Source organism: Sus scrofa, chromosome X, assembly GCF_000003025.6.
Source record: "Sus scrofa isolate TJ Tabasco breed Duroc chromosome X, Sscrofa11.1, whole genome shotgun sequence".
Classification (NCBI taxonomy): domain Eukaryota; kingdom Metazoa; phylum Chordata; class Mammalia; order Artiodactyla; family Suidae; genus Sus; species Sus scrofa.
The window spans coordinates 112,734,117-112,748,443 of NC_010461.5; the positions used below are offsets into that span (position 1 = coordinate 112,734,117).

Consider the following 14,327-nt stretch of genomic DNA (forward strand, 5'->3'; position numbering starts at 1 on the left):
TGTTGGAACTCATACCCATACCTTCTTTTCTTTTCCTAGCTGTCTTTCTCGTGTAAGCTTCAGAAGCAGACATCACACACTCACAGCCTAAAAAACCCACATCTGCAGTGGAGGTGCTAGGAGCCCACTAGCGAGGCAGCTTTGAGTCCTTAGACATGTGTTAGTACTGATGGCTTGGGGCCAAGTGAAATCCCAGGCTCCAGTCATGTGGCTACCCTCTGTAAAAGTTGGCTCTTTGAAAGAATGCAACAGGAAAATCAGAAACGCCTGCACACTTTTCCCTGTTGCCGTTGGTACCGAGCTAGAGTTCAATCCTACTCAGGTCCCAGTAATGTTAGGGAGATCCTTTAATATCATTTGGAAACTCTGACACCTGGTTTTGCCATTTGTAAGCTCTCATGACTCATCGCCACACTCCACTCACCTCTGAGATGAGAGTGGCTTTCCCAGCTGGAGTTACCTTTATGTGGATTTTTGGTTGGCTGCATTTCCAGAAGAGAGTAAAATGTACATGACTTAGGTGTTATCTTGGACATTAGGACAAAAAAATACAGTATAACACGACATTGCTCTGTGAAAACTGGAGTGTTGTTATCTTGTTTCTGGGAAAATGTCATATTCTGGTCACTGACAGATAAAGTGAAGAGTCCAGAGTGTATGAAGTATGTTTGAGGCACTTTTCAAACCCCTTTTGCATAGGCTGTAAACTAGCTACAAATAGACATACATTCTGTTCTATTGTAGTTTCTTTATGAAAAGTAATGGCACCAAAAAGTGTGAGGGGTTGAAGTGGGGAGGTGCTTGGAGCTGACACTGTTGCATTATTTTCAGAGAACTGCAATGTGCTCTGCTTGAAGAAAAGGAAGTTGGGTTGTGATAATATAATTCTGGATTCCATGGAATGTTGTGGCTCATGGAAGAGGCAAGAGATAAAAGACAGAGAAACAATATAGTGGTAAGTTTCAGGGGTTTTATTTTATATTAAAACATCATTTTGTGACAAATATGGACAGAATGTGCATAAGAGTATTATATTTCTGCGCATCAAAATGGAAACATGCTTACTAGGCTGTACTTTGTATTATCTGAAAAATACCAAGTGCTCTTCATTGTAGCCTTTGTCCTAAAAGGCTTGCAAAAAATAATTCCAGAAAAGGTGCGCTGGCAATCAACAGCTGGTTAGCTAGAGGGAAATAAATAGCCCTCCTGATGAAAATACCTGAGAAGCCTCTTTACCGGCAGAACATATGTCCATGCCCCATTGCTCTGTGTCCAAACATGTTTCTTCAATTACGGATCAGGGTGTGTGAGTTAGAGAGCCATGGATCCATAGGCCAGACATAATTTATGTAGATTTGCCCAAGTTTATATGTTATTCAACACAAAATCAGCCACCATAGCAACCTCAGGATCACAAAATGCTTATGGTACCTCTGAGAGACACATCATCATCTTGCAAAGATGTTGAATTGCATGAATGTTCCCATGGCCACATAGCTCATCTTTGCCCTGTGTGAACTGGAGAGGTGCAAGGCTAAAGTGCTTCTTTTTGGTGTGATCGTAATGTCCCATTAATGTGTCCTGTATGTTAAGTATCGTGGCTAGCTGGAGGATTTTCTCCTCTCTCATGATTTGCTTTTCATTTTCATTTCCTTGATGATTTGAAAATTTGTTTTCTAAGGTTCCTCAGACAAGGCCTAAAGGCACTATACTGGTCCTGGCTTCCTTTGCTGCCAAAGTGCAGACCCTCTGCAGTGTGACAGAACAAGGCTTTTGAGCTGCTAACTGGTGAGGGATATAGTAATGAGCTCCAGCTGTGGAGTGCAGGCTCTGAGGAATTGGAGGGGAGCCCAAAAGGAGAGGCTCTGGTTGATTCTGGGAAGCTTGTCTTTTGGTACCCTGCTTGTCAGCTAGTGTCCCTGCTTCTGAAGATCCATAGGGACTTGGAAATATCCTTCATGTGCTGGACATGGCAGACTCACAGCCCATAGGTCTTGGCTTTTACCTATTTAAGGCACCCAAGTAGAGTGCAGATAACTCCGATCTCTGAAAAACAAATAAAAATCCCTGATGTGTGGGGGCTGCAGATTTGTAGGGTCTGCAAATATTTCCACTGCAGCCCAATTTCAAACTACCAACAGCTTAACAACTGGCCCACAGAACTGCTGGAAATTTAACAAATGGTCCCAGTACACTGATTATCTCATTTGCTATCTATAGCTGACCTCGTGATCTCATGGATAGGTTGGTGTCCTCAACCCCATTTAAAAGAAGAGGAAATAGGCCCAGAGAATTTAATACAGGGCTTCTCAGATTTTACTGTGCATATGAATCACCTGGGGACCTTGTTAAAGGGGGAACCTGTGATTCTGCATTTTTAACAAGCTCCCATGTGACAAATTTCCACAGTTTATTAAAGGTGTAGTCAACTTTCTAGAAAAGAAGGGGAGGAAGCTAAAAGATGGTCTATCACAAGTCACACTCTTCCCCTTTCCTCCAAACCACACATTTTGATTCCTCAATCAATTCCACTACTGGAATGTTCAGGGGTCCTACTGAGACCTCCCAGTGGTCACTTGCAAAGGACTGTAGGAAACAGCATAGTCCACCATTTCAGGCAGAGGGGGAGCTGCTTTTCTCTCTGGGGCTCACAGGTTAGTAACATGCCACAAGGCAGAACTGATTGATTGAGGGCTGCAGGAAGGCCTTTCACAATAGTCAATCCTAATCTTACTAAACAGTCCCTCTCTTTCCTTGATTGGGTTACAGCACCTCTAGGAATTTTCTCAAATCCTGTATTTTCGCTCCTCTCTAAATCTTAGAGGAAAACCTGTTGCAGCCTACTGTAGAGGAGCCAAAAATTGATGCTATTTTCTACTCACCTGACAGTTAACAAACTTAGGTGCTAAAACCAGCAACCCAGAAAACAGTTACAAATGAGCCAATATGGGTACTGTTTTCACTCAAATTTATCACCTAATAATGAAGATTTGGAAGGACTGGAGAGATGACTAAGAAACTCAGGCTAAGGGGACTCTGTGCCTAGAATGGTGCTGGATTCTGAGAAGTACAGAGGACAGTTTTCCTGACCTCAGAAAGCCTGAAATCCAGTCAGGCAATGCACACTCATGGAACAGGTGGGGTATGAGCCATTATATAGTACCAAGTCCAATTGCGCTGTAGGATTTAGATTATGTTTGTTGGACAGAATGCTGAGATGTGTATGGGCAGGGCTGCTGTCTAGACTGCCAGAGTGCAATTTCCAAAGGAATGTTCTCCATCCCTGTTTTAAGGCTTTTCATTCAATTGGGCAATCAAAAGATTCAAATGTTTCCAAGATATTTTCTAGTTAATGGAATGCATGAGCAAAGGATTCTTTTCTTTTCCTTTGGAGATTGTCTCACAATCAAAACCATCTTTCTAGTAAAATGATTTTATCCTGATACTCAGCTCCAATTCTTTTTAAAATTTTCTTCGCCTGCGTCTGGATGAAGCAAGTTATTCATGGTGATCCACTTATTTGCTGCCAAAATGTATGTTTGCTGTTAGAGAGACATAATCTTAACTGTGTCTCTCTTTTTTTCTTTATCACCTTACCAATTCCATTCTGTGTCTGGTACAGGAAAACCTTTGTTTTTATAGTGCATGATCATGCAGAGGCACATATCTTTCCCTTCCTACCTGTGGAAATTCTCCTCATCCTCTCAGGCTCAATTTGAAATGTCATATTTTCTGAGAAGCCTTCCCCTATCCCCACAGTTAATTGGAAATTATTATATTTTCTTCTAGTCTGCAACCTTGTGACCCCCTTCTCAATGGTAGCTTATATTTCACTCTGCCTTGCATTGGAGGTAATTATCTTAATATCTTTCCTCTTTTCCTACCTCTAGCCCAGCTAGGATGTCCAGATTTAAGGCTGTTAGTTCCACAGTAATTATAATTATTGGTTACTTAACAACTGCTAAGTACCAGGCATTTACAAGAGAGTATTTTAAAACTGCAAAATAATGTTTTGTCAGAGGCATTGTTATCCCATTTTACTGAGGCTCAGCAAGGTCAGGCAACAGGTCTGGGATCTTCCAGCAATACTTTTAACCTGACCCAAAGGCCGCATTTTTTTTTTTATTCTACTCCCCAGCCATATGATCTCTTAGAGGTCAGAGACTAAGGTTTCTAACCAGAGAGTGTTCAGTGAGTTGTCAAATGAATATGTACATGAAGAAGTATATGTTACTTTGCTCATGGTAGCAGTAATGCTAGAAAAAGGGCCTGCCTCCAGGACCTCCCCTTGTGGCTTCCTAGGTGGGACACGTTGTTCTCCATTCCTTCAGTCCCTGTATCCTGTACTATGTCCCCAGTTGTCTGTTCCTTTCTTGTCAGTCACATAGATAAATTTATAAATGAACATGCTCTGGATGCTCTTTTGTTAATGGATGCTAACAAGATTTTTAAAACTTTATTCATTGAACATATATATAAAAATATTTAATGTATAGTGCCAGGCACATAGGAGGGACCTGATAAATACCTGTTGAATAAATGCTCTAGAGGTAGAAGAGATTTGTTTGTAGCAAGAAATGAATGGGACACAGACACAGTTAGGTTAGAGCTATTTCCTATCAAACACATCTAGATAGAAAGGACTGTGCCAAATCAGGGACAACAAGATGACTAAGACAGACATGGCCTCTGTTCTCATGGAGCTTACTCTCAAGTAAGAGACACATTTGTATTTTACACTAGGGTCTGTTTGAGTCAGTGTCCTAATTGAAAGGAATAGGCTAGAAAAGGTATTCTAGGGCAACTGTAGGAGAGAGATTAAAATTACCATGTAGGGGGTTCTTGCTATTGTGCTTCATTATGAAGAATGGATTCTAGGCTTGAAGCGTCCATGGGGGTTTCATCTTCATTCTTGTTTTAGCTCAGTTATTCTCAACTGGAGAAGAAAGTGGAGACATACCTCCTGAGGGGGTTATAGCATCATTTGCAGTGAATGCCTATTGTTAAAAAGTTATATAACTACCAAATGAAAATATTCTTACCATAAAAAGCATCTAATGATAACCATTACCTTCAGACTTTGTGTCAAATTCCTTCTTCAGAACTAATCACAATTAACGTTTTTTTTTTTTTTTTTTTTTTTTTAAGGGCCACACTCGTGGCATATGGAGGTTCCCAGGCTATGGGTCGAATTGGAGATGTAGCTGCTGGCCTACACCACAGCCACAGCAACGTGGGATCCTTAACCCACAGAGCAAGGCCGGGGAATGAACGCATGTCCTCATGAATACTAGTTGGGTTCATTAACTGCTGAACAACAATGGGAACTCCCACACAATTACAGTTTCTTGTGTCTCCATCCAAACATTTTTCTCTGCATTTATAAAATCATATGTATGTATACACATATAATAATTATTTTTTTAATATAAAGCAACTGTCTTCTATATATTCTTAAGTAAATAGCTTGTAACTCAATATATCTTGTATATCTTTCCATGTTGCTACATATTCTTCCTTTAAAAAAATGAACCTGTTCCATTTAAACTGTTGTATAGTATTCTATTGTGTGGATGTACCACAGCCTATTTAACCATTTCTATTCTAATGGCTATTTATTTAGGTTGTTTAATCTTATTAACAATGTCACAGTGAATGTCCTGGGCAGCCTGCCTTCTGCACATGTATATCAGTATTTCCCTAGAGTAACTGCAAAAGTGGAATTGTTGGGCCATTAAGTATGTAGGTCTAAAATATTGCCATATTTCCCTCTAAAATGGCTGAATCAATTTACATTGTCACTGATAGTGTAGGGATGCCCTTTCCCTACATTTTCGTCCAATGGATATTATACATTTTTAATTGTTCTCAATTTGATGAATATAAAAATTAGTTTCTCAGTATTCTACTTAAAGATGTTTTGATTGTTAGCGAGTTTTCATATCTTATGTTTATTGGCCATTTGGGTTTCCTTTTTTTGTGAATTGCTTATTCATATCACTCATTTATTTTTTTGTTCCTTATTGATTCATGGGAACTCTTTATATACTCCAGATATCAATTATCTCTTATGTATGTTGCATATGTTTTTGATGGTCTGTCACTTACCTTTTAACTTTGCTTACTGTGTCTTTTTATGTACAGAACTTTTAATGTTTTATGCAGTCATCTTTGCTTATTTTGTGTTTTATGACTTAAGAATTTCTTTCTTGCTTTAGAAGGCCTTTCCCACCTCAAGAATATGAAAACACCCTCCTATATCTTCATATAATATTTTTATTTTTTAACCTTTATATTTAGTAATTTATTTTTGCATATGGTATGAGAAAGGGGTTCTATTTTATTTTCTGAAATGAATAGTCAATTACCCTATTTCCTGAAAAGCCCATGTCCCCCCATTGATTTTAAGTGCTACCTTCACTCCATACTAATATTTTCATACATTCACAGGTCTGCTTTTTCACTCTATTCTGTTTCATGGAGAAGGCTTTAAAGAAATTACCCATTGCCACAACCACTGAATGGAGTATTCTCATGAATACTATCGATCCTTTAATACTTACTCCATTCTTTCAAAGAAAACTAATTCCAGTCAGAAAAAACTTTTAAATTAGGTAGTATACTAATAAAAATACTTTGTTTGAGAAAGTATATCCACATACAGTGACCTCACAGTTACTTTATCCAGTAAGAAATTAATCACTATAACAAAAGGCACTAAAAAAGAAAAGATTACATATTGGTTCATGTAGCCATGTTCTTATTTCCCCCATTAATATGAAAGGATATGCTGAGCACCATTTTACATTAGAAGATAACTGAACTTTATACCTGATAGACAGACCTAAAAGATCCAAGTCTGTCCTATTTTATTCACATCTTGAAAGCAAGTTTCCCTCCAGACATTTTTGATAGACCTCTTTGATAGAGGTCCTTTTTGAGACAGGGTTAAAGAAAAAAAATGTGCAGAATGCAACATAGCACAAAGGGGAGGAAAATGATTTTCAGAGCATCATTTTTTTTGTAAGCACAGAAAAAAAATGTAGAAACATTTTATAGTGATAGTAGAAATTGATTCTCCAAAGTGGTTATCCATCTGTTGAGCAGAAAAGTTATATTTTGCATGTAAGATGTTTGTGGCTTTCCTATAAGAATATGTCAGTTTTGCTTTTGTTTAGGAGACCAGTACCTTATATGGATTTTCTTTATGGAAGATGAACATTATCTCAGGAAAAATAATGCTGTTGTAGCTTTTGTGGTGACTTTTTGGCTTTTGTTGCATAGTGGATGACTTGATGTCTTATTTCAAGTACAGGCGCATTTAGAATCAGACAATCTTGGTTCTAGTTCCAGTTCTGCCATTTACTTGCTATGACTCTGGTTAAGTCATGTACCTCTTTGAGTCTCATTTTTCTTATCTGTTCAATGGCGAATCAAACCACTTGTCTGCCTACTTCACTTCAGTGAATCAAATTATTAGAATCAAATGAGGAAATGAATAGAAAAAAGCTTTAATCACTGTAAACATGAAAAAAAAAAAGAGATTAGTATTAAGGAGCACCTGAAGAATATGCTCTGGTGGTCTTTAAACACCATAAAGTATCAGGAAAGGGGCCAAATGGAGACGGGAAAATAGCCATGAGAGAAAAATGGGAAGAAATCGAAGAGGAAGAAGGTCTGTGGTAGAAAGCACAAGTGCTGAGGAGTACCATAACCTCTCCCTAATTCCACCCCTTGTTACAAACCAAATAACAGGGAGGCTGTGAGTGGTGCACAGTATTTTAGTGCAGTGGTTAAGAGCTTTTATTTTTACTTTATTTGTTTGTTTTTTGCTTTTTAGGGCCCCAGTTGTGGCATATGGAAGTTCCCAGGCTAGCGGTCCAATCAGAGCTGCAGTTGCTGGCCTACACCGAAGCCGCAGCAACGCCAGATCTGAGCTGCATCTGCCACCTATACCACAGCTGACGGCAACGCCAGACCCTTAACCCATTGAGTGGGGCTAGGGATAGAACCCACATCCTCGTGGTTACCAGTCAGGTTTGCTACCACTGAGCCACAATAGGAACTCCAAGAGATTTTATTTTTAAATGTAATATTTTTTTCTTTTTATGGCTGCATCTGCAGCATATGGAAGTTCCCAGGCTAGGGGTCAAATCAGAGCTCCAGCTGCCGGCCTACATCACAGCCATGGTAATGCTGGATCTGAGCTGCACCTGCGACCTACGCTGCAACGGCAATGTAGGATCCTTGACTCACTGAGTGAGGCCAGGGATCTAGGGATCAAACCTACGTCCTCAGGGACACTGTGTGAGATTCTTCACCTTCTGATCCACAGTGGGAACTCCAAGAGCTTTTAAAAAGGAAGTCTGATTCCATTGTACTGGGAATGTCAAGGTATTGGGGGGATTGGGAGAGGGAAGCAAAACTTATTGAGTGTCTACAACAGGCCAAGCTCAGATGTCACACACTTTATGTACATGATCTCATCTAGTCCTAAAAAGAAACTTGGAAGTCTGGATCTTAACCCCATTTTACAGATGAGGAAATTGATTTGTGAATGTTCTGTGCCCCCTACTGGCTAGCACAAAGAACTGACCTATTTCCTCCCCACCAACTCCTTTCTCCCACCTGAGGGGTCTGAATCTTTACCTTTATCTATCAATCTTTCCATCTTTAATTACTTAATTAAACCTCAGGTAATCTCTCCTTCATACATAAACACATCTTTATGCTTTTTTAAGCATCTTTTTTTTTTCTTCACCTTTTTCTTCTAAATGTTGTCCAGTTACCTCAAGAAAAGCTGTCTGTCCTCGATTTCTTTGAGCTTTGGTTTACTCATCCATAAGATGGGACAACTCAAAGGCTAGATTTGAGGTTTAAATTTGATTATATATGTAAAAAAATTATAATCTATAAATCTATAATCTCTAGATGTAAATGTAAGATATTAGTTACCTTCCTCTAGAGAATGTTCATTATTGGAGGAAGATATTAGTGAACTGCCACAGGGTTTTGTCCTTGACCACATTCTATACAAATGTATATCAATAATTGGGAAAATCATAAAAGCATGCTTAGTAAATTTATATATTTGATAAATCTGAAAAGCATTATAGACATTTTGACAGATTGGAAAAATTAGTTGAAAGTAGTGAGATTACATTTAACCAAAATATGTGTTAAGTTTTCATTTAAGTTCAGAGAATTGCAAAAGTACAGATTGGGTTAAGATTGAACCTCTTGGTATTAATGGGAAAACACTGTTTTGGTTGCGTTAGTACTGTCATGCCGCTCTTAAAAAAAACCTAAGAAGCATGTAGTTCACATTAGTAGAGATGTATTGTCCAGGTCAGGAGTGGTGATCCACTAATTCTTCAGAGACAAGCTGAACTAGTGTGTTATGCTAGTTATGGGCATTACATTTTAAAGGACATTCATGTTAAAAGAACTTTCAAACATATAAAAGTAGAGAAAATAATATCATGAATGTCCACATACTCCTTTCTTAAGTTCAACAGTTATTAACAGTTTGCCGCTGCTTCATCCAGCTTCCTTTAGCTGTCTTGCTGGAGTATTTTAAAGCAAATTCCAGACCTTCTGTCATTTCACTCCTAAATACTTCAGTATGCATCGCTAAGAAAACATAGGTTTTTTTTTTGTTGTTGTTGTTTTTGTTTTTTGCTTTTTAGGGCCACACCCGCAGCATATGGAGGTTCCCAGGCTGGGGGTCGAATCAGAGCTGCAGCTGCCACCTACACCACAGCCACAGCAACGCTGGATCCTTAAATCACTGAGCAAGGCCAAGGATCGAACCTGCATCCTCATGGATCCTAGTCAGGTTCGTTAATCGCTGAGCCATGAAGGGAACTCTGCATGGGCATTTTCTTTACGTGTGTGTGTGTGTGTGTGTGTGTGTGTGTGTGTGTGTGTGTGTGTGTGTATGCTGTACCTGCAGCATGTAGAAGTTCCTGGGCCAGAGATCAAACCTATGCCAAAGCAGTAACCAGAGCCACAGCAGTGGCTAAGGTATATACAATTAAACTTTGAACTGTAATGTAATGATGTTCAAACACAAGAGAATTATAGCACTAAACTCAGGATCATTGTGCTGATTATGAAATCTCTTTTGAAGTTTACCATTGCTTTTTCCGACAAAGAAACCCTTTACTTTCAAAAATAAAGATTCCATTCAATATCTTTAGAAGTCGATTTATTCAGTATTTTCTAAAGACTAATGATGGGTAAATTTAGATAGGTAGATATATATATATATATAGAAATATAGATAAAATATATGTAACTACTTCTCAAGAAACTGCAGGTTTATAATTTTGACTATATAAAAATATGAAATTTCTGCATGACAAAGATAACATGAACAATGTTCTTTTCTTTTTTTTTTTTTTTTTTTTGGTCTTTTTGCTTTTTCTAGGGCTGCTCCCACGGCATATGGAGGTTCCCAGGCTAGGGGTGTAATCTGAGCTGTAGCCCTGGCCTATGCCAGAGCCAGAGCAACGTGGGATCCGAGCTGCATCTGCGACCTACACCACAGCTCACGGCAACGCCGGATACTTAACCCACTGAGCAAGGCCAGGTATTGAACCCACAACCTCATGGTTCCTAGTCGGATTTGTTAACCACTGTGCCATGACGGGAACTCCATGAACAATGTTCTTAAAATCCAATAAACGGGAAAAATATTTGCAATGCATACAACAGTGGGTTAACATTGTAAATATACAAAGTGTTCCTAGAAATCAATATGTAAGTAAAATAAATCAATAGAAAACTCTAGGTAAAGTATATGAACAGACATAGAAAAAACAAATATGAATTGTTAGTAGACAAGATGCTCAATCTCATTTATAAATAAAGACATTCACAGAAAACAATATTGAGATAGTATGCGTCTGTGACCTATACCACAGCTCACGGCAACACCAGATACTTAACCCACCGAGTGAGGCCAGGGATTGAACCCGTGTGCTCCTGTGTGCTAGTTGGGTTTGTTAACTGCTGAGCCATGATGGAAACTCTGAAAAAATTTAACAAATTGGAAAAAGGCTAAATGTCTATCAAAATGGAGCTGTTTAAATAAATTATAGTGTATGTATGTAATGGAATACTTACATAGCTATTAAAATGAATACTCTATATTGTTGATATGGAGGAATGTCTAATAAATATTAGGTACAAAATCTTAGGAGTAGAGTGTAATTTATGTAAAAGAATACACATAAATCTAAATACCTGTATATATCTAGTTTATTTCTTGAAGGGTACTCAAGAATATAATACTATATTAATGTATTAAATATGATTACCTCTAAGGAGTGGCACAATTGTTGAGAAGGGATGGAGAGAAGAAGTGAGAAAACTCTGTAGTATTTTAATCTTTCTTCCGTCTCTTTCTCCTTTTATCAAGGTCATGCATTACTATTGTAACAACTAGTCTTAAAATATTATGTCAAGTTCTCATCTTAAAGTTGGATAGTGTGGAAATAATGTATTTCTCAGACTTGAAGTTAAAAACATCACAACTTCCATACTTTGGTAAGTAACTGATGTTGATTTTTGGTGTATATAAACCAACTTTCTGTTGATATGTTTTTTAAGAAAAAATCATCAGAAAGTAGATGGCACGTTCCTAAGACAGAACTTAATCCATGGTAGATGCTCAGTATATATGTTAGCTATTGCTGTTATTATTAATTCTTGATTGTTATCATTCTTCCACCAACTTGCTGCATGACCTTATCTCTGGGCCTCATTTTTTGTGCTTCAACTGCATAAGAAGTGGAGGAGTCAGACTAAATAATATATTCTGTGACCCTTTGGCACAGAGTTTCCTCATCTCCCGCCCTGTTCCACCTGTCTGTTTTATAGTAGAGGGTATGCTATGGATTACCTAGCAGATTTCTGGCTGCTCCTCAAGGAGTCCACCCTGAGTTACAAGAGGCTCAAACATATCACTGGGTAATAAAAGGCCCCCTCTAGCTGGGTGTTATATTGTGATCTGTTCTTGAAGTTAAAATTAAAGATATTTTTCACTTAAAATGATGAGGAAAGACTTGTAAGGTCATATAATCAAGAAGCTTCTTGACTTTGGGGGCAACAGTGAACCTATTTTCTTCTAATGTGAAGGGAAGTGAGGAGGAGGAAGAAGAAATCTCAAAGTAAGAAAAGTGCTGCAAAATACTCAGCAGCCCTTTTGGTACAGTTCAGGCTTGCCTACCAGCTTGACTCCTTTCTTCCTAAAAGTTGTAAACTCAGGAAATTCATTGAGTGTTCCCCCTCCCCATGAAAATTCATCTGCATATTTATAATGAAAGTCATGGAATTTCAAGTTTTAAGGGTACTGAGAGGCCATGAGGAACAGTGGTTTTCATGATGAAACCCTACAACACAGAGGTATTCATGTGAGAAGATGGAATAAATATTACTGACTTATTAAATTAGGTGAAGGAATTCTGTCACTCATGGGGGAGCTGGAGTTCATTTTATTCCTTAGGGAAATTACTCTTCTTGATCCTCTGGAAAGGGAGGGTCCATCTCTCGCCAGTCTTTCTTGGCCCTTCCCTTATACAAAGGGCAAGGGTACAAGAATATTTCCCAATGTATTTAAAAACTACTTTGTCTGCTTCTGTGATTTTGGAGAGTTGCTTTAGGATAAGCGTAGATGAAGGAATCATAGTGGCCATGAGAGTGGGCCAAAGCAAATGGAATGTTTCATTCTTCCTCCAGTTCTGTAGTGATCTGATTATGACTGTTAGTTGATGTCGCCATCAAATTTTAGAAGTCTCTGCCATATCTGCCATGTAAATTAGACAAATACCAATGACCTCAAATGAACTAATGAGCAGCTACCATGCAATGAGGACTTGTAGCATTGCATTATGTATTTCAACTGGGCAAATAAATTAAAGAGACCAAACAAAACTGCAGTTAAAACAAGGAAAATTATTAGGATTAGGACTGACTGGGGAAAAATTCAGGTCTTTCTGCTCTTTTCTTCTCCTTCTGTTTCCTTGTCTTAGATGTTTCTTTCTCCCTTGGCATAAGGCAGGCGAAAGATGTTTGTGAAGTTAAATAAAATCATCAGGATCTTGACATTTATGACGATAAGAACAAGCCCTTCAATCAGTGATACTAAACACCGTAAGCACCCAGGCACTCTGTCATTAAATGGAGATGATTTTCTGCTGCAGTGAGTCAGGATGCTGGCCACACATTACTTAAGCAGTAAAGATAAGGTGTTTCATTTAATGTCAAATCATCTTTTCTATCATTTGCCCTCTGCCTCAAATTATTCCAAACACGGGCAGTTGCTCTTCTCAAGTTCTGAGCTTTCTCCAAGCTTTATCTGAAAGGTATTTCTTTTTTGTTTGTCTGTTTGCTTTTTAGGGCTAAACCCACAGCATATGGAAGTTCCCAGTCTGAGGGCTAAATCAGATCTGAAGCTGCCGGCCTATCTACACTATAGCCACAACAACACAAGATCCAAGCCACATCTTCGACCTACACCATAGCTCATGGCAACACTGGATCCTTAACCCACTGAGGAAGGCCAGGGATTGAACCTGCGTCCTCATGTATACTGGTCAGGTTCATTACCACTGAGCCATGATGAGAACTCCTTTTTTTTTGAAAGGTATTTCCATATAACAAAAAGAATGAAAAGATTAAAACTACTTATCAATAGGAATAGCTTCCATGTGCTATATGGCAAGTGGTATATTAGAAGCTTTCTAATACTTCATTTATTCCTCATATCAACCCTAGGAGATTAGCTTACTTGTTCCTATTTTATGCTTAGGAAAATTTAGATACAGAGAAGTAAAATATTTTAACTGAGGTCACTCAGCTAGTAAGTTGGAATCTACATTCAGGTCTATGTTAAATCTAGATATGCTCTTCTAATGATACAGACTGCTGCTCCATAATCGCCACTGTGTGTATGTGTGTGTGTGAGACAGGAAGATGGAAAGAAAATAGTTTTATTGGGCTTAATACAGATATCCTCTGAGACAGAAACTAAAGTGGTTTCATGTATGACATGCAAAATGAATACTGAATGCCCTAAATCTCCCCAGAAGAGATGAGAGCTGGCTGGTCTTGCCTGCTGCCCATCTATTATAAATAATCCCCTGAGTTACAGACCCCAACTAAACCTAGACATCTGGTCCATGAAAACTGTAAGATAATACATGGGTGTTGTTTTAAGCCACTGTTTGCGGCAATAGAAAATTAACATAGTAAATTTGCCTTTTCTCTCATTCTTTTCAGGATTATGTGCACATGATGGTAAAGGAGTATGTGCAAGTAGG

At 38.4% G+C, this 14,327-nt stretch overlaps 1 long non-coding RNA gene across 1 annotated transcript in view; it reads left to right on the top strand.

Moving 5' to 3' along the window:
- The window catches only part of LOC102158351, a 36,675-nt gene extending 23,198 nt beyond the window's left edge, over positions 1-13,477 (top strand). Inside the window, exons 3-4 of the long non-coding RNA XR_297882.2 lie at positions 832-955; positions 11,426-13,477. This is a non-coding gene — a long non-coding RNA (uncharacterized LOC102158351). The remainder of the gene's footprint in view (positions 1-831; positions 956-11,425) is intronic.